We start from the raw sequence: 22,198 nt of genomic DNA on the forward strand, positions 1-22,198 counted from the left end.
ATCTCTAGATTAGGGTGGGGTCTGGAACTAAAAGGAGGCAGGGAGGATGGTGAAAAGCAGACATATTCAAAACTTTTTGTTCAAGTAGGATACATAGATCTTGGGGAAGGGGTAAGATTTGGGTGATGAGGAGAAAGCAAAGAGTCAAAGTGGTGGATGGTGCAGTCCCTTCCATTGACAGAGAGACCCAAAGATCAAGTAAGGTTCAGGTGGGGATGAAGAACTGCGTCTGGTGTCTGACCATGCGTGGTTTGAAGGGATGAATGGCCAGGCGTTTCAAGGTACACGTCAAGTCAGCATGTTGATATTTTGGGCTAGGGCTCTGGCAGGGATATGAGGATACAGGTCATAGGGTGAGATTTAAATGCAAAGAAGTAAGAGACGAGAGAACAGACTTCAGGATGGAACTCTCAGGCCCGCCAGCAGAGAGAAGGCCAGAGGAGGAGAAAGAGCAAAAACCAGAGGTGACATGGAAGGAAAATTAAGAGAGCATGGTCTCTCAAAAACCAAGTGAGTGCTTCAAGCAGGGGGAGGTAGTCAAATACGTGGAGTGCTGCTGAGAGATTTCATAAGATAAAAATAGAAACATGCCCATCTGTATTGGAGTCACTGACAGCAGTGGCCAGACGAGGAAGAAAAAGCCATATTAGTGTGTGTTGAAGAATGAATCGGGGTATGTGTGGGTGTGGGGGTGGGGGAAGGGTGTGGACTGGAGAAAGAGAACCCAGACAACTTTTCTTGAGAAGTTTTACAGTAAGGACTGTGGGAAAATGTGCAGTAGCCAGTGTAAAGACTGGAGAGATCAGAGCACACTTTTAGGCTGGTTGGAATCATTCAGGAGAGTGGGGGAGCTTAGTGATGGAGGACAGAAGGAGAGTTGAAAGAGAAAGGATCTCAAAAAGGGTATATAGGCGTAAGATAACATGAAATTAATATAGTCCATAAAATAACTTTGCTTTAAACACATATTTCTTAAACAGAAACATTGGTTTGTTTTCATGTAGATGAAAGCCTAAAGGTTTGAAAGGAAACTTGATGGTGTTCGATTTTGGACTCTACCACCTATGTTGCCATGTAGGCTTGGCTTTTCGCTAAATTATGTTTTCTAGATTAGCGATAATGGCATGTAAATTAAGTGGCACATAATAGAGACTGAACAAATTGCAGGTGTCCTTCAGTTAACATAGGGGCTGTAGTTACATAATAGTATTTCCTGCGTTTGATACCTCTGTTCACACATTTTCTTAATTCATTTGGCTTGGTCATATAGAAACATTGGTAGAACCTTCAAAAAAAACCTGCTGAGTTCGTTGATAAAATGATTTACTTAACATATTTTAGTTTCTTTGAGTGAAGCAAAGATTTCACTGGCCCTATTATCAAATGAAATCTTACGTTGGTGCCATCTGTCAGGTTTGTTAAATGACAGTTTATAATATGCAACAATGTCCCATATTCCTTGTGTCTAAAAATTTGTGACATATCAATTGGCACCTATTAAAAATCAGCAAAAGCCAGGGCACTTTGATTAAATACGCCTTTAGTACAGGCACTGCTCTGTGAGGCAAGAAAATAGATAAAGTGTATATGGCCATATTTAGAATTTGCTTAGGATACCAGAAAACTCTTTCTCTATATCTAAATAATTTTTTATATTCCCTTTAATACATTTGTGAGATTCTTATTGTCTTACCAATGAACTTTTTCCTTCAAAGCACACCTATGGTAGTTAAAGATGTAAAATTATATTAGTCTAACATTCTGGTCAACACTTGATTCTTCCTTTTTAATTACGTCTGTGCAATCGTAGTGTTATTTGTTGCTAATTATATTTATATATATATTTATATCTGTTGCTAGTCTGTTTGCATATTTCATATTTTAGATTTTTCCTATATTGTGTCTGAAGGAACAGTTTGCTCCCTTGTTGCAATTAAATATTACTTGAATGAACTTGACTTTTCTTGTTAAATGGGAAAAATTGGATACTCATAGTTTCAAAATTCAGCAGATGACATGAAGAAGCTGAACTAGGATTTCCTAGATTTTTCAGATATATTTTTAACAGTGTAGTTTCTTGCTGTTACATGATGTCACTTTCTAGACAATTTCTAGACTTATTAGAGAAAATCATATTTTCTGTAAACAATTACTAAAACTCTCTGTCACCTGTTTCTGGAATGAAGGGAATCACCGTGATTATTCATTTGTGAACACAGAATTGGAAGGTACTTGAGAGACCGTACATTTATCTCCTTTTACTTAAAAGGTGGAATCTGAGACACAAGATACCTTATGTGGCCAATGGCAATCCCAGACATCTGGTATAAGTGTTCTTTCTCTAACATGACTGACTTTTGAATGCTGATGATTTAAATCTAACAAAACAAAAAGGATCATTTTTAAATTAAATTTTATGTTAACAATCAAGTGGAAAATTTTTCCTTTTTTAGTCGTGTGTCTAAGTTCATCACCAGTCTTCATTCGCAAAGTTTGTATCTGCTGGATCTCATGTTGTAATGACAGGAAGGACAACTCTGCTCCAAATATGGGGAACACGGAACACTTGAGACATATCACTGATGAAGCTATTATGAAAATAAAATCTTTTACCACCATGTGATCTTATGAATGCTGAACAAAACACAAATCATTGATATTTCTTTATAACTATATTTCAGTTATTTTCTGTGGTGAGTGTGTACCCAAAATAAATGACAGAAAACTAATTAACCATGGGAAAGTAACTAAATCTGTTAACATTTACTCTAAAAAAAATAACATGTGCAGATAGAAATCAAAGTCATCACCTAATATATGTAATTTGTTGTCTGTTTTTTAAATAGACAATTGTCCATAGAAGATGTCCTATAAAGATAAAATTATAGCTTATAAATACTGATTTATTTTTTATAGAACTAATGGATAGGCACATCAAGATAGTAAAGTATTCATCAATAGATTTAGAGACTATTTCAAATTAATCTCTAACTTACTACCACTCATTTTAACATTGCACATGATTTTACATGGTATGTAATCTGAAAATTCACATGCTCATGCTGTTTTCATTAAAATAAGTTCTAGGGGCACCTGGGTGGCTCAGTCAGTTAAGCAGCCAATTCTTGATTTCAGCTCAGGTCATGATCTCAGGGTCATGGGATCAAGCCCTCCTCACCCACCTGGCTCTGTGTTCAGCAGGGAGTCTGCTTGGGATTCTCTCTCTCCCTCTGACCCCCCCCCCCTTTGTGTGCGTTTTCAGTGAAAAATAAAGATTTTATTTTTCTGGGATAAATGCTCAAGAGTGAGATTTCTGGGTTGTATGGTAATTGTAGACATGCCAACCCACTTTCCAGAGTGGCTGTAAACATTTTACTTTACTCACCTGCAGTGTATGAGTGGTCCACATCTCCACAGCGTTGCCAGCATTTGGTGTTGCCCCTATTTATTTTCTTATTTTAGCCATTTTGCTAATTGTATAAGGATAACTCATGGTGGTTTTAATTTTCATGTCCCCGATAGATAATGATGTCAAACATGAGCTTATTTTCTGACTGTATATAGTCCTCAGTGAAATTTCTCTTCATGTCTTTTTTTTTCATTTTTAAAAACTACTTATTGATATAAAATTCAAATAATATAAAAATAACCATTTGAAAGTATATAGTTCAGGGGCGCCTGGGTGGCTCAGTCGTTAAGCGTCTGCCTTCGGCTCAGGTCATGATCCCGGGGTCCTTGGATCGAGCCCCGCGTCAGGCTTCCTGCTCAGTGGGAAGCCTGCTTCTCCCTCTCCCACTCCCCCTGCTTGTGTTCCCTCTCTTGCTGTGTCTCTCTCTGTCAAATAAAAAAAAAAAAAATCTTTAAAAAAATCAGCTGAGCATATTTGTGTTGGTCTATTTCTGATTTCTGTTTGTGTTTCATTGTCTTATGTGTCTGTCTCTCTACCAGAATGGCACTGTCTTGCCTATTTTATCTATAGAGTAAACTTTCATGTCAGGTAAAGTGATGCCCATCCCCCCTTTTATTTTTGGTCAAGATATCATAGTTATTTTAGGGTCTACACCTTCTCATATAAATTTTAGAATAGCATGTCTTTGTACAAAAAATGCTTACTGAAATTGAAACTACATTAAAACTGTATGTCAGTTTGAGTAGAATTGACACCTTTACTATCTTGAATTTTTTTGATCCTTAAATATGGTTAAGTTTTATCATTCATTTAGGTCTTAAAAAATGTTCTGTCAGTGTTTTGCAATTTTCAGAATCCTGATCTTGTACAAGTTTTAAGTGTATATCTAAGTATTTCCTTTTGGTGACTTTTTTAAAAGATTTTATTTATTTGAGAGAGAGAGCGAGCATGAATGGTGGGGGGGTGAGGGAAGAGATAGAAGGAGAGAGAGAAGCGGGTTCCCCACTGAGCAGGGAGCCCAGTGTGGGGCTCTATCCCAAGACACCGAGATCAGGACCTGAGCTGAAGGAAGACATTTAACCAACTGAGCCACCCAAGCACCCCCCCTTTGGTGATTTTTAAACAGTACTCTGAGGGGTCATTTTTGGCAAATAGAAATACAATTTTTTTAATCTTGTATCCTATGACTTTTCTGAATTCAATGATTAGTTCTATGATTTGTTTTTGTAGATTCAAGTTTCTGTATGTAATTTTCTCTGAAAATAAAAAGAGTTTAATTTTTTTATTTCCAATTTGTATACCTTTTATTTATTTTCTTGCCTTATTGCACTGGCCAGAATGCTCAGTATTATATTGACCAAAGAGTGGTGTCAGCAGACATTATTGCTTCATTCCACATCTTAGGGAGAAAGTATTCAGTCTTTCACCATTATGTGTGGCCTTAGCTGCAGTTTTTTGTAGATACTTTGTCTCAAGTTAGTTTAATTTTGCTCTCATCCTAACTTAAAAGTTTTTATCCTAAATGAATGTTAAGTATTATTAAATCCTTTCTCTGCCACAATGATGCAATCAGAGGGTTTTTCTTCTGTACCTTGTCAGCACTTCAGCAGTGTGATTCTCCCTGATTAGGTTGGTCAGAACTTCCCAAGTTGGGCATTTTTGTGGTGGGATCTCCTTATGAATGGTCCCTTGGCAACTCCACCCCCTTTGTTTCAGAGTCTCTTTGCCAAGGAGGTGATTCTCAGGCCCCTGGAGTCAAAGAGGCTTCCCAGGCTGATCTCCCAATCCCACTCGCAACCCACCTCAGTATCTCTTGCTTTGGAAGGAGTATCATGCATGGTGGGGAAGGAGAGTGCTTTTCCTAGCCACTTAGTGTTAGCAAGGGCACCTGACCAATTCCCCTTATCAGTGTGTCTCACTTGCATGGTGTTGTCAAAAGGACTACTGTTTGATCCAGGAGGGGAATGGATCCTCCAGGGCTTAGTTCTGTTGTGAGGGTGGGGGTCTGGATCATCGTTTTGGGTATGAGGGCATAAAATACCCAGCCTGTGTTGTTTCTCCAGTCCTGGGGTCCCAAACCAGTTTGATTGCCTCTGCCTCTTACCACCTTTCAGAGCTTTCCTTTTTCTTGCTCCTTGCATTATTTCCAGGATTTAAAATTGCCCTTAGCAGAGAGATATAGGGAAATGCCTATACCATTTTTTCTATATCAGACATCTGTTTTTAATCTTTAAAGTGTCTAATTCTGTTGTTTTGCTTTTATTTTTTTTTAAAGATTTTATTTATTTATTAGAGAGAGAGAATGAGAGATAGAGAGCATGAGAGGGAAGAGGGTCAGAGGGAGAAGCAGACTCCCCGCCGAGCAGGGAGCCCGATGTGGGACTCGATCCCGGGACTCCAGGATCATGACCTGAGCCGAAGGCAGTCGCTTAACCAACTGAGCCACCCAGGCGCCCTGTTGTTTTGCTTTTAAAATGAAAATAAATGTTGATTTGACTAGACGGCCTAGAATAGTACACATAAAAAGCACATAATCATTTTCATTTTTATTCAGTAAAAGTGAACCAGAAGTCATCAAAATTTTCAACAACACACTATTTAGATTTTGATGTGAAATATTTGACTTTATAACTTTAAAATAATTTAATAAAATAATTAAAAAGATTTGGAAGTATGTCAGATATGTATTACCTTTATCCACAACCTAAGCCAAAGGTGCAGGTTTTATATTCCTCACTCACTATAAATAAATAATAAATGCAATTAACAATACCTCCCGATTGCTCCTCTCTAGGCCACACTATTGGTATATGCTGTCTCTCCTTTCTCCCTCTCTTTCCTCTGTTGTTTTAATGTGCATTATCTCATTTATTATTTATAATAAGCCTAGAGGGGAAATTGCATTGCAATTCTCAGTGTGAAGAAAGGGACACTGAGGTTTAGGGAGGCAACATAAATGATTCAAGCTCACATAGTTTTGGAATGCCGAGATTCAGGCTCAGGGAATCCCACTGCACAGTGTCCACGGTGCCACTGTAGATTGTGCGGTGGAATTTTTGTGTGCAGACTCATCTTGAACAGCAAAGTTTTGTTTGGTTGTTGCTTACTTTTTCCCTTTTTTCTTCTCTGCACTCATTCTTCTCTGTTTTACACATTAGTGGATGCTTCCCCTCAGCCTTTTTTACCTAAAAGTTTTGCCATAGTAACAACTATATTTCTCTTCTATAAGCGTGAAGTTGTTCAGTATCTCTGTCCTTTCCTAGAATGTGACAAGAACCTTATGAAGATTCAGCTTCTGAACACACATTTTCCTAAACTTTCTTATTATTCATCATAATTTTCCAGCATTTTTAAATGCCAAAAGCTATTATTTGATATTCTAAAATTAATTAAATTACCAACCAGATTCTATATATTTGTGGGACCATAGTCCATCTACATCTATTTTATTCTTTTTGGAACATATTCTATAGTAGATTTTTCAGAGGTGGCTTCTGTGGTTAAACTCTCTCAATCTCTGTAAGGCTAGATATTATATTTTTTTAGCCTTTACCTTGGAATCATAGGTTAGTTAGATTTGAAATTTTAGATTTAATTTTTTCCTTCAGTGTTTTAATATTTACTTTAGTATTTTATAACAATTGCCATTTGCTCAATTATCTTCTGACAATTATTTCTGTTATAGTGAGCATAATGACTGATTTTTTTCATTAGCCTTTATTCCATTTATATTTTATCTCTAGTAATTTAGAGGAGTTTTTCTTTGTCTTATACCATGGCTTTTTTTTTTTTAAAGATTTTATTTATTTATTTGACAGAGAGAGAGAGAGAGCGCACAAGTAAGCAGAACAGCAGGGAGAGGGAGAGGAAGAAGCATGCTCTCCACTGAGCAGGGAGCCTGACGTGGGGCTCGATCCCAGGACCCTGGGATCATGACCTGAGCCGAAGGCAGGCGCTTAACCGCCTGAGCCACCCAGGTGCCCCTACCATGGCTTTTTAAGAGGGGCTGAGGTGTTGATTTAATTTTATTTGTTTGGCCTGTAGTGAGAGTGGTTTTTTCAATACAAGGCTTCCTTTCTGACTTCAATGAAGGGCATTTCTTGCCTACTTTCTTTACTTCTTCATCATTCCTTCAATTATCTTACGGAAATCCTATTATATGTAAAGCCATTCAATCATTACTATATTTTTTGGCTCCTAAATACCTCTCTCACATCTTTTTCTACTATTCTTCTTCCCTTACTCTGACTTTTTGTTATTCCAAAGGTACATTAAATATATTTTTATTTTTACCAGGTCTTAGTGAAAAGTGTTTTTCAGGGAATACTGTTGGCTCAGTGTCTTACTCCTTGTGGGTCTCAGCTCAGTGAATACTTACCTAATTTTTTTTTTTTTACCTCATTTTTTCTTTAGAGGCTTTCTAACGAGTCTCCCCACCCTTCCCATTTTATGTCCCACATGTTCTTGATTCATTTCTTTCCTGTTTGTTCTCATTATTTCTTGTTCTCTTTAGCAGATGATATTCCTTTATCTTTTAGCATCTTAAAGATACTTATTTTTAAATTTGTTCTCAGACTCATCTGTCATATTTTTAAAAACCCTGAATGATTTTATCTCTTAATCATCCACTTTCCCTGTCTTGATTAGCTGTATCTTTTTCATTTGTTTTCAAATTTTGGTTTGCAGGTTCATGTTACGTTGAATTCTCTCTCTGTTCAGCCCTTCCTGCATCACAGTCTAAGCTTTTATATTTATTACCAACCAAGCCTCCAAGGCCCCATTTCATAACCAAGGTCCTACATTAGCAGCTGTGACGCTGCAGTGGCCCACATAGCACGGGATGCATGTGGAGTGGGGCACATTCCCATTATTACACAGGCTAAATATTGCTTGCTGGTTCTGCCTCTCTGCTTCCAGACCATGTTTCATTTTAATTGTATTTTTGTTTCCTGAAGATAATTTTTGTTAGTGTGATCATACTTTTAAAGTTCTAAATTTTATTCTCTCTTCGACTTCAATCCATTTGAATAATATTTTTATTGCTCATTAGCTATAAGTCAGGATCACTCTTCTAGGCACCCATTAAACAAGTTTCTTGATCTCAGAGGATTAGTTTTTGGAGGAGAAAGATAATACACAACAAACAAATAAATAGAAATAAATGTTATGAATTAAAAATAGAACAGGAGATACAGGATAAGAGGGGGTGCTCTTCATAGCAGGATGGTAGTAACAGAACTGTGTAAGTGGGATAGTGATGTAGGGACATAACTGATATGAGCAGTGAACTAAGAGGTATCTGAGAAATGATGTTTGAAGAGGAGACAGAGCAAATGCAAAGGCTCTCTTTAAGGAACAGTAAAGAGGTAGTCCTTTACCATTCTACTGTTTTCATTTCTATTGATAAGCTTAATTTGACAGTAACAGCTTTTTTTTTCTCAAAATTTCATTCAAACCTGAACTGTTAGCTAAACTTGAAATGTACTTTTGGTGTGTCCTTGTGAAGTCATTCTCTTGTGCTTAAGCAAACCATCGTTTGAACCTAGGAGGTCCAGATTGCTTTTACCCTGTTATTGCGTCCATCTCTGTACTATGTCAGAATCCTTTCCGATTCTTCCCTGATTCTGATTATTTTTTCTCCTGCCCATATATTATACAAATATATTTTTGGTGAAATACGGTTTAGTTACCCTACAAAGTATCACATATTCAAAACATTTTGCAAATGTACATATACGTACATGGTAATGTTGTGAATAAATAAAAAGTAAAGCCTAAATTATTGATTGTTTCATTATTAAATTCACTGGTACATAGTATATTTTTCAATTGAGTTCAGATTTGTTTAATCATTTTTCAGATCATCTGTATGGTTTGCTTTATCTAATGGGCTCCATCTGAAAACAATGTAGTAAAATTGAGATATGACACAGCATACTGGTGAGGAGCATGGATTTTGGAGACTGACTTCCCGGATTTGAATTTGCTACTTACTAGGCAGATAATTTCTTTATCTGTAAAATACAGATAATAATAATGCTAATCTGATAGGGTTGTTATGAAGACTAGCTGAATTAATGATCATAAAGTCCTTAAAAATTATGACATTGCTTGTACAATAAATGTTTGCTAAAATCTAAAAATTGTTCAGTATCTCATCCACTTATTATAAGTGATAAGGCTAAATTATTAAATTTATGAAGTCTTCAGTATTGGAAATATAAAGTTCTCCTGTTTTGTTTCTTACTGTTTGTTTTAAAACGTTCTGAGTATAATTTTAAATTTAGAAATATGACACAAATTATCAGTACTAGCCCGGGGTTATTTAAATAAACAACAAGGTGTTTTCAGTTGGCTTTCCTTTTCTGTGACTTGATCAGAGAACTATGACAGTGTCCGTACAGTGAACCGAAAAGACTTAATTTATTACAATGAATTATTTGTGTATAAGAAACATCTTTAAATTTGTTATCCGTAAGTTTTTACCCTTTTAGTTAAGTCATACACTGTATGTATTTAAATTGGTGCCTTAAATGAAGTATCTGCATGTAAATTAAATATTTGTCTTTCTCTATTCTTAGAACATATTAGTGACAATGACATCAAAAAGCAGAGCTGCCTTTGAGAAAGAGTAATGGGCTGTAGGTTTCTGTAGTGAAGCTATAATACTGGCTAGAACCAAGGTCATGATATAGACTAGCTGGTGACCTTAACCATCTTGGTCCACTTGATGTGTAAGATTTCCTCCAACTCAAAGAACAGAAAACATCTAGGAGATAATAAGAATATTTGCCAAACAAATTTAATTAGGTTATAAAATAACAATAACTTATTCCGTGCCTAAAATTTTGAATATGGGCCAAATATAACTTCATATATCTGATAAATAGTATCAACAATTCTGAAATTCTTCAATGATCACACATTTTTATGGTAGAAAATATGTTCTAAAATCAATTCCAGAACCACAGTCTGTATTAGGTTATAAGAAAGAAGATTTTAACATCTTGTATTTCAAGTTTAGCCCAAGAAACTTTTAATTTTTTAATAGGCTATTTTTAGAGTAATTTTAGCCTCACAGAAAAATTAAGCAAGAGGTACAGGGATAACCCGTCTATACCCTGCTCCCGCACATGTATAGCCATCCTCATTATCATTCACCAGAGTGGTGGATTTTTTTACAAAAACAACCTATGTGGACACATCATAATCATCAAAAGTCCATAGTTTATTTTAGGGTTCACTCTTGGCATTGTACATTCAGTAAGTTCGGGCAAATATATAATGATATATACCATCATTACAGTATCATACATAGTATTTTTAGTGCCCTAAAAATCCTCTCTGCTCTGCCTATTCATTTCTCCCCCACCCTTTCACCCATGGCAACCACTGATTTTTTCTTTTTAATGTCTTTGTAGTTTTGCCTTTTCCAGAACGTCATAAAGTTGGAATCATACAGTATATCCCCTTTAGAGCTTGGCTTCTTTCACACAGTAAAATGCAATTAAGTTTCCTCCATGTTTTTTCATGGCTTCTTTAGTGCTGAATAATATCCATTGTCCAGATGTACCCCAGTTTATTTGTCCATTCACCTACTGGAGGACATTTTGGTTGTTTCCAAGATTTGGCAATCATGAATGAAGCTGATATAAGTTTTTATGCATATATAAGTTTTCATTACCTTTGGGTAAATACCAAGGAGTAAAATTGCTGAATCATATGGTAGGAGTATATTTAGCTTTGTGAGAAACAGCCAAACTGTCTTTCAGAGTGGATGTACCATTGGGCATCCTCACCAGCAGTGAATGAGAGTTCCTGTTCTCCACATCCTTGCCAGCATTTGGTGTTATGCTAATAGTGTGTAGTAGTGTCTTATTATTGTTTTAATTTTCAATTCCCAGATTAAGAAACTTTTCTAAATGCAGGAGCTTGTGAGAAAATAAATGAATCTGTGAAAACAAACAAACAAAAAGCTAATAATTTTATTTATGCAGGTTGTGATAAATCTTGAATAAAAAAGCTGCAATGGTGAGAATTCAAAAATATTTAAATGAATTGAGGATTGTTTTGTTTCATGTTTCTTATTTATACACCAATATGTATGTGCTTGAATAGTCAAATGTTTCTAGCCTAAAAACTGAATATTTTTCTTTCTTTAAGTGAAATCAGAAGTTCATTGAACATAGTACACGATTGCTTACTTCTAGGTTGTTCTCTTATACATTACCCTTTGTATTTATCATCCTCAGTGACAAGTGCAGTTGCTAGTCAAAAGCATTAGAAATAAACAGGGGACTGTCTTAGTTTGGTGAATATAATTGCTTGATCTAGAGCATGTTAAATTCTAGAGAATGTGGATGTAACTGTTGCATATATGGAAGTATACTCTTTCCTTCCTTAAGTCAGTATCTGTACACAGAGTGTAGATGGATTTGTCTACAGTGGTTTAAATAGAGGTGGCTTGGGGCACCTGAGTGGTGCAGTCAGTTAAGCATCTGACTCTTGGTTTCGGTTCAGGTCATGATCTTAGTGTCTTGAGATCAAGCCTCATGATGGGCTCTGTGCTCAGCAGAGTCTGTTTAAGATTCTCTCCCCTCTCCCTCAGCTCCTGCTACCTGCTCACGCTCTCTCTCTCTCATAAATAAATTAATCTTTAAAGAAAAAAACTGATCTGGCTTGAATAGGAGAGAATTTCAAGTAAGCTAGATGTGTCTGGAAAAAAAAAGAAAAGAAAAAGAACTTTCCCAATAATAGGAAGGACTGATTACCCTCCGAGGTTATTCAAAATAATCAGGTAGAAAGATGTCAGGAGAGTAAAGCCTCTTTGACAAGATGAGGAAAAATCAGAGTTTCTGACTGATGGCTGGTCTTCACAAAGTCAGTTCTGCATTTCCTGAGAACTAAAACTCTGGCTAACTCTACTCTGCATTAATAAAGCTGATAATTAGGCCCTGGTGATTTGGGGCCGTGTAGGGCTGAACCGCTCAACTCCGTATGACCTCCCAGCATGTAATTGAGAAATGAGTCAACAATATCTAATTAATTTGATACAGAACCCTTTAATTATATTGCCTCTATCTTTATGTAGAGAACATATTATCACATGTAGAGCAGTAATTGGTGTTCTAGCAAAGAATTGTTTTACAGTAGAATATTCTTTATTCGTGATATTCTTCAGCTATCTTTCATTTTTATATGTGTATATATGTTAACCCAGAACATATTATTTTTAAATGTTATTTAGTATCTTAATATTCCTTAAAGTCTAAATAGTGATTAGGTTATCTTATTTTATAAGATGTTGTATTAGATTCTGATTGCTGTTATAACATTTTCCACAAATTCAGTTGTCTAGAGTAACACAAGGTTATTGTCTTGCATATAGTTTTGGAGGTTGGAAGTCTGAATGGGTCTCATTAGGCAAAAACCAAGCTGTCTGTGTTCCTTCTCGAGACTATAGGTGAGAGTGTACTTCCTTATTTTTCCCAGCCTCTAGAGGCTGCCCACCTCCCTTGGCACCTGGCTCCTTTCTGTCTTTAAAACACCAGTGTCTGCTCAGGTATTGCTCACATCACCTCCCTCTTCCCCTTTTTCATGACTAATGATTACATTGGCCCCGCTCCCAATAACCAGGATAATCTCCTACCAGTTGATCACTGACCTTCATTCCATCTGTAACCTCAATGTAACATGACCTATTCACAGGTTTTGAGGATTAGGATGGAGATATTTTGGGGAGACCATTGTGCTGCCTACCACCACTGTCTTGTTTAAGGATGTCTAGTAAGAAAGCAAGGACATAAATCCAACATGGTAGTTGAGGTAATAAAGGTCTGCATACACCTTACATAACAATAAGTCTGGAGATGGGAAACCTGGCATGCCTTGCACATTGTTATCAACCTTCCACGTACCTTTTTTCTCCCTACTTCACCATTGGAAGTGAGTGACTTTCATATCTGTCCAATGTCTCCCTTCCAAGGAGGAAGGAAAGGCAAGAAAAAAGGGCGAAAAGATAATGCCTTTAAAAAATGTTTCCCAGGGGCGCCTGGGTGGCTCAGTCGTTAAGCGTCTGCCTTCAGCTTAGGTCATGATCCCAGGGTCCTGGAATTGAGCCCTGCATCGGGCTCCCTGCTTGGCAGGAAGCCTGCTTCTCCCTCCCCCACTCCCCCTGCTTCTGTTCCTTCTCTTGCTGTGTCTCTCTCTGTCAAATAAATAAATAAAATCTTTAAAAAGAAATGTTTCCCAGAAATCCTACTGAGTGACAACTGCTTACATGTTACTGGCCACAACCAGGTCACATGCGTACTTCTTGCTGCACAGTAGCCAGGAGAGATTACTACTTTTGAAGCACATTGCCACCCGGCGCAAAAAGCAGCACTCAATTAGTGAGAAAGACAGAAGATATGTTGAGTAGGCAATTAGAAGTATTTGCTATTTCACTCATAGACACACGATAGGAAAATCTCACACAGGGAGTTGGGGAAACACGGGATCTGTAACATAGTATGCTTGAAAAACAGCTTCAAGAATAATACAAATAAATACCAAAAAAGACTTTTATTTTCATAGCTGTGTACAAAGTATATTAAGTGTATTTTTTTCAAGCAGTAAATTATTCTCGAAACGTGCTCCATATCTTCTGCTTCAGTGATTCCCAAAACAATAGTGTGCAAGAAAATCACATGGGAACTTAATTGAAATTTTAGATTCTCAGTTTCCACCAAAGATTCTGATTCAAAAGGTCTCAGAGGGGTGTGCATTTTAACGAGCACCTAACGCAGGCGGTCTACAAACTGCTCTCCTACTGTAAAAAGAAAATCTCCAGTGAGCACACCTGCACTGAATTTAACATGTATTTATTGAGTACCTGCTATAGAATCTCCACTAGTCATCATGAAGTCTATAAAGAAAGAGAAGACTTGATCCCTCTTCTTAAAGTGCTTCCACTTCCAATGAAGCAACTGCCCAGACCCATTTCCAACTGCTGAAATGTGACAGAAACAATAAAAAGAGCAGACAGGCAGGAGCACATTTTCCCTCATAACATCTATCATGTTTAATCCTTAATATTTGTGTGATTATCTGATTAACTGCAACCTCTACCACTAGAATATAAGCATTATAAGAGCAGATAACATCTTCTCATCGTTGCATTTTCTGTAAGTAACAAAATGCTTAACTCTGTGTCGGAATGCAGTAATATACCATAAATATCTGTCAAACGATGACTGTCCTGGGTGTGCTCAGAATTTGTTGAAATGAATGAACTGAGAACACCAAAAAGACCTACATAAGGAGATTGGGCAATTGGACCTGAAAGGTCTAAAGAAACAGAAATAGAGGGAAAAAATCTTTCCAGAGATAGAGACATGGTCAAAGGTGTGGGATAATGTGGAAGGATCTGACCAATTAGGAAACGTGGAATGAGGTTGTTTTCAATGAGGGTTCGAAAGAAAGGTTTCTAGTTCTATTTTGTTTTGAAAAGAAAATCAAGGCTGACATATGACAATTAAAAGGTCACTAAGAGATTTAATAAGAGAGTTAGTTCTCACCATCATTTCCTGGGATAGAATAGTAAAAATGTCTATATTTTTATAGTCCTTATCCACCTCCAAATAAGTTTATTCTAGTTTTTTTTCCCTACATGAAAATTCTGCAAACTAAATTGACTAAATACTGTAATAGGCCATTACAACTGTCATTATAATACTATAACCACAGACCTGCAGCTACTAAACCGCATGCACACACACACGCGCGCGTGTACATGCACAAACACTCCCAAAACCCAGACACTGAAAATAGAAGAATCACAGGATGATGGAATCCCTGGTTACACAGCCACATTTTCTTTTTACATTTCGGATCATGTTGTTAATCTAGTATTTACTAATGATTTCTTAGGGTCTCCTTGGATAGTAAGTAGCATGCAATTATAAAACTCCTGAAACCCTTGACTAAATTTTTTCACTGTTAATATAAGTCGATAGTTAAATACAAATTTTTCATGTTCCCATTAAAAATTAGTTGAGTTATGAAGGAATCATGTAAGAGCTGTGTCTTTTATAATGAAAATCTGTATCTTTTAAATACTTCTCTCCTGTTTTCTTCTCTCTCTTATCTCTTCTTTAACCTAAATGACACATTGAAATAAATAGAATCAGCTTAAAGGATGGTGGAAATGATAAAAGGAAAAAAGGCTGATGATCTAATAATGAAAATTAAGGATGTTTAATATGAATGACTAAGAGATAGGAAGCCAAATGAGGAAATACGGTAACTATATATAAATACTTGCCATGGTATGCTATAAAAGAGAAGGAAGATTTATTTAATCTGGCTAAGGTCTTAGAGCAAAGAATAATGACTTTAAGTTTTAAAAAGATAAAAATGTAAGTATTGTGAAAAATGTTTCTGTCACTGAGAACAATTAGAAAGAATATTCTTCCCTCTAGACATGAACAACTGGAGATGGTCAAGAGCAGACAAGATAAAACCTTTGGGGACCTAATAGATAGAAAAAGCCACTTTAAAATGTCCTATTTCTTGGTCTGAGTAGGACTTTCTTCTATAATATATCCTTAATCACTTGAAAAGGAAATTAATGATCCATGAAATGGGAATTCTTATTTCAATAGGGAGGTTATTCCACAGGCTTTGAAAAGATCTGCAGTTGAGGCCAAAACTCCCATTACCTCCACAGACCTTATATTTCTAAGTCAGCTGTGATCTCCTACAAAAATATCCATTCTGTTCTCTTTTTCCCTTCATGGGAATGATTCATTAAGGGCTACTTTATAAAAACAAGCAAATGTAAAAGTTTTCCTTATTCCACTTTATAGTATTTCTCATGTATCTGTGTATCTGTGCATCTATCTACCTGCCTACCTATATATCCCAATTTCTCATTAAATATATCAATCCTTCCCCCAGGTTGAACAGGCCATGCTATGATGTATAATGGAGTCTAGGTACAAGTTCATAATGGTTTCTTTCAAATTGCTTGGTTTAAGATCTCCATAGAATAGTTTCATGGCTAGTATGTTAAGTGGTTCTGATCAAATGATCACCAAATTTTCTGAGTCGATTAATGTGTGTATACACACATACACATGTGCATATATATCTCTGTGTGTTATCTATTTTATATAATTTCTTGTACTTTCATCTTTTTTTACCACAGTATGGTATATAGTGTATATGGTGAACAGAGAGCCAGAGAGAAATATATATTGTGAGTGTCTTCAGTGTTCTAAAATATTAATTTCATAATCGTGTGTAGGTTGAAATAATGAATGGCTAAATGCTACAAATTCAGCTTCTTGTAATAATCCAATGTAAGTAGATGAGAAAAGTTGGAATAAGACTGTTAACAATGGACACACTGCTGCTCCTAAAATTCTGTTGCTCTCACCAGACTGCTAGTTACTGTTAGTCTTCTAAGAACCCTGAATCTATCCTTCCATTTCAGAAATTTCAGAGGTTTAAATTACTTTAGAATTTCATGGTTCAAAAGCCCTTGCAGATGCCAGTAGTCAAGGAAATAGATGGTTCTATTCTGTTTTAGTACTCGGAGGACTCAGTTCCAAATATTTATTTGCAGTTTCGCCATTGTAATACTCCTGCTGACTTGAGGCCTTGCTTCCTGAGTTTTTCATCGGGCACACTTCCCCATCTTAGCATTCCTTTGCTCATCCTGATCCCAGAGAGAAATACTTTTGGTGCATTCTTAGAAAGTTATAACCATCTTCAACTTTTCATCCCCTCCTTCTTTTTCTCTAATTAAAATGAACAGGGAGAAAAATAAAAAAAGGCAAGGGAAAGCAATACAAATTCATCTCTCCTACAGTAAATGTAAGCTTGGCCAAACTCTCACTGCTCTTCATCTCCCAGAATGTCAGGAGTTGACCCACATTATTATCATAATTGAAAGTTGCCATTTCATTTTGTTCAAAAGTCCATCTTTTCATTATGACCCTTTGGTTTATTAATTTTTTTGCCTTATACTAATTTTAGTATGATCCTAAGCTTTTAGATATATCAGTTTCTTTTTTCTGTACACATTTTAAATAATTTATAAATTTTTAACAATTAGGCATAAACTTTAACGTGACATTAGGTAACACACAAATAAGCAAAAACCACATTTTTAATTCCAAACTATAAATTGAAATAAACACAGATATACTCTAGGGCATCATGCCTGGCAAGTAAGTTAAAACACAGGATATAAAAGGCATCACACAGTTTGACTTCTTTGAATGTTGTTAATCTGCCATTATATTCTTCAAAGCACAGATACATTACTTAGTACTTAATAAAGTGAATAGGGTGAATATGCCATAAATTATTCAATATTTAGTATAACATTTAGCATTCTGTGCTGAGAAGATGATGTATGTACATCTACACACAGAGAGACAGAACCTTATGTTTTAGTACCATGTGACTAGTGGTTTCAATACCAAAGTATTGTTACATATCGACTTAGCTTTCTCTGTGGTTAAAAAAAGAAAATTAATTTTAAAAAGCTGTCATTCAAGGGTTATCTTAATAAACCTTGGAAATATGATAGAAGCCAAATTCATGAACCTTCTGTGATGAATACTTTTATGAAAAAATGTATTAAGAAATTAAAGATTCATATCAGATTCTGATAAAAGAGAAACAAATGTCAGTCACCCGGTATGTTTACTAAGAAAACACAAGTGTTATCTGTCATTGGTGAGATTTGTTTGTTTTTCTTAAAAGAAGAAAATCCCCAAATTCTTGCAGGTCGCTGTAGTTCATAGGGTTAAGTATGATTTCCTTTGGCTAGATATGGCAATATTTTCTCAGTTTGCTCTTTGAGAAATTCTAAAAATAACTTTTAAGTTCAAAGGCCTTGTTTTTTTCTCTTTTCACTAAACTTTTGATTTGGAGAAGAAATATTAATAGGATGATATCTTCATATAACCTCTCTCAAGGAGACCTGTTTGGGGGTGAAATGACTGAAGAAAGTAGACACAGGAAAACTCTTCCACTTATGGAGAATCAAACAAAGTAAAAGTAAAAAAAAATTACAGCAGCCAAAGTATATCTTATCCTTTAAAGATTTAAATTTTCAAAAACCTATAAAAAGGTATTTGGAATTTTTAAGCCTACCCTGCTCTAAATCTAAAAACTACACGTGCAAGAAAATATTTAAATAAAAATGTATAGTTCATTGTCATTTGGAGAAATGATGAAACCAACGTTTTCGTTGGTTACACATTTTTTTTTAATCCTGGTAAATCATAGATAGAAAACTAAAGATAATTATAAAAACAGTTTTAGGTAATGGAAATAATGATTACAGCTGTTTGATACCACATAATGATATGATAGGAAAGAGGACTGCATGAAATAGGCCTGGGTTCACATCTTTTTCTGACACTTTTAATCAAGATGAACTTGTTTAAGTTACATATATACAAAATTCAGTTTCTTCATATGCAGAATGATCAATATCCATTTTTTGTAACTGGCATACCTTGCACTCAACAGATGAGATATTCAAAAAATATGTTTCTCTATTCTTCTAGAATAACAGTTATTTTCTAATATAATCTCCCAGTACCATGGATGTTAGAACTTTCACATCAAAAACTGAGGGAATGGGAGCCTGGGTGGCTCAGTTGGTTGAGCGACTGCCTTCGGCTCAGGTCATGATCCTGGAGTCCCGGGATCGAGTCCTGCATAGGGCTCCCTGCTCAGCAGGGGGTCTGCTTCTCCCTCTGACTCTCCCCCTTCTCATGCTCTCTATCATTCTCTCTCTCTCAATAAATAAATAAAAATCTTAAAAAAAAAAAAACCTCAGGGATTCATGCCACATCTGTTCTGCCAGGATTATATCTAAAACGTGGAGAGCATGGGGCTAACCAGTTGAAGGAATGTATAGGGCTGGTTCTTGGTGTGGCTTCTCTGCAGAGCACATAGGCAGAGGTGGAGAGAATTCTCAGGAGCCAGAGTAAAACTGAAAAACAGTACACTTTACCATCAGGATGGGAGTAAGAGCTCAGAAATCTTTTTTCTTAGCAAGACTCCTTTTCTTCACTTCCAGTAATATTTATAGCTGCCTTGGGGTCCTCGGGACTAAACTCATTTTACTCTTTATCCTTGTGTTTTTGATTGAATTCCCCAAAAACAGACTGAAATGGTGAGATGGTGAGTGGAATGCAGAAGGGGAGTTGTCCTTGGGACGTGTTCCCAAGAGCTAGATCTATAAGGAAGTACAAAAGGCAGGTGGGTAGAGGGAAGAGCTGCTCTGCAAGGTGATTGCAACTGATTCTTTAGGGACCTCTGCAGCTAGGATGGAATCTCAGTGTTGGCTCAAATTGGGACTGTGAGGCTGAGTATCTCTGTGTTGGCTGGTCATTGGCCACTGGCTGCCCATGGGACGGGTGTAATCCTGGGAGAGGTGGTTCTCTGCAACTGGGGCCTATTCCCAAGTGAGGGACACAGTTGTATGTGATCAGAAGCTGACATCTGTAGCAGGTGAGGGGGCACGTGCATTGGCTCAGATGAAGAGATTGAGCAAGCTCCGTAGTATACAGTGATGCCACTCGTTGATTTGACTCTTGGAGTAATCTGTTTTACCTAGGAAGAGCTTCTCCAAGATTCTGGTTGTTCTTCTTTCTGGGGAAATTCATAAGAAAAGGGTAACTGTAGACTTTTTTTAAAGATTTTTATTTATTTATTTGACAGAGAGACACAGCGAGAGAGGGAACGCAAATGGGGAGTGGGAGAGGGAGAAGCAGGCTCCCCGCTGAGCAGGGACCCCCCCCCCCGATGCGGGGCTCGATCCCAGGACCCCGGGATCATGACCTGAGCCTAAGGCAGATGCTTAATGACTGAGCCACCCAGGCATCCCAGACACTGTTTTGTTTGTTTTGTTTTGTTTTGTTTTTTTGTTTTATTTTTGATCACTGATATAACCTCACCATCTAGGATGGTGCCTGCAATGGGGTAAGTATTCAATGTGTTAACGAATTGATGAATTCACAGGAGGATTTGCTGAGATATTCCTGTCTCCATTGGTTCTTTGATGACCGGTTCACAAAGGCCATTGTAATAACCTCTCTCCCAGAGGTAAGACCCTCAGTTCTCTTGGCTGTCCTAGAATCATAATGCTGTTTCTTAATCCTCTTGAGCTGGGTCTGGGAGGTGATTCACAACTGTCTTCCTGCTGAATCCAGGCCATCTTCTGCACCTGAATCATGCCAGATGTGGGGATTTCTGGGAGCCTGCCAGATGTGTGGCTTCTCTGCAGGGGAGGATTTGCTTTCCTTTCATCTTCTTCTATGCCTTTGCTCTCTGTTTTACCTCTCTCTGCCCCCTGCTCTGGGTCTTTTATTGAGCCTGGAATTTTGTCTCTATCTAATTTAGTGTCAAGACTTCAGCACAACAAAAGCCTAAACTTTTGAGTTTGAAATATTTTTTTTTCTATCTTTTATCTCTTTCTTTGTTGAGGCAATGAATGCTACTGAATCAATGGGTGGAAGGCAACAGAGTATAAAGAAATGTAAAAAGAGGAGTGACAACATGATATCTCAAAATATTATCTCACTATGCTCCTTGTATGGTAGTTTGTAGATTCAAATAATAGAATCCACTTAAGGTGCTGGTTTTCTGGTAGTAGTAGGAATAGTAGTCACAGTATTTAATTTCTTATTTAAAAACATGAAACCACATGGAAAGATACTGACACCATGATGTTTTCTCCCCCTGTGGTCATGATTTGTGTTAAGTTAAAAGCAAACAATTCTTGGAAATACAGAACATTAAGTAGTTTTTTGTTTTCTTGTTGTGTGTGTGTGTGTGTGTGTGTGTGTGTGCTTTTCTTTTTTCTTTCTTGGAAGAGCCTTACTTTCAAGACTAATAATTTCAGTGAAAATATTTGAGACTAAAAAACCCGCAAATTTGCATTAATAAATTGAAAGTTTAGGTCAAAAGCATTTTTAGATGTTCAAGATATGCTTAAGAAAGCAGTAGTTCCATGCCCAGCACATTTAGAGAAACACATGAGAAATACATGTAGATCTCAATTGATTTAATCAATATTCTGGTGACATACAATTTCTGACGATGTATAACTCATCTTTGAATGGCTAACATGGATTTTTTTCCAGGATTGTGATAAATTAGATGTTACAATATGAAAAATTATACAAATCACTTTATATGTCATTATTAATGGGGTGTTTCTCCAGCAGTCAAGCCAGGCTCATTTACTGGGATGGAATACCACAGCTTAATGTATCTAATAATGTCTTCGAAAGGATAAAATTACTCACAAGGGAGAGCCTGAAGAATAAATCAATGAATTTATATTAGTATAAATTATCACTGATTAACGAATGCAACATTGGGAATTGAAATTTAGTCTGAATTTAAACTTCCTCCCAGTTTTCCAAGTTTAAATAGGATAAGCATCCCAGATATTGAAAATATAAATTATAATGATATGATATTTATACCTCATAAATTCCTGACAAATTATGGTTAAAATTAAGAACTTAGGAATTAAGACATATATAATGCACAGATAAGAAATGTTAATTTAGTATAACTTTTATTATGGGGAAAAACCTACATAAAAGGATTTCTTTTGTATTTTTCCCATTATATAATTTGTCCCAAACCGAGCTTAAAATTGGTAACTTGAAAGAGTTTAGGATAGTTTCAAATGTACCTAAATTCTGTTGTGCAGAATTTGTGCAATTAGGTCATGCCAAGAGCAGTGAATTGACATAAAATAACATT

The sequence above is a fragment of the Eumetopias jubatus genome, unplaced genomic scaffold (genome assembly GCF_037043125.1).
Source record: "Eumetopias jubatus isolate StellerSeaLion01/CBP00866 unplaced genomic scaffold, mEumJub1_p1.0 scaffold_2, whole genome shotgun sequence".
NCBI classification, from domain to species: Eukaryota; Metazoa; Chordata; class Mammalia; order Carnivora; family Otariidae; genus Eumetopias; species Eumetopias jubatus.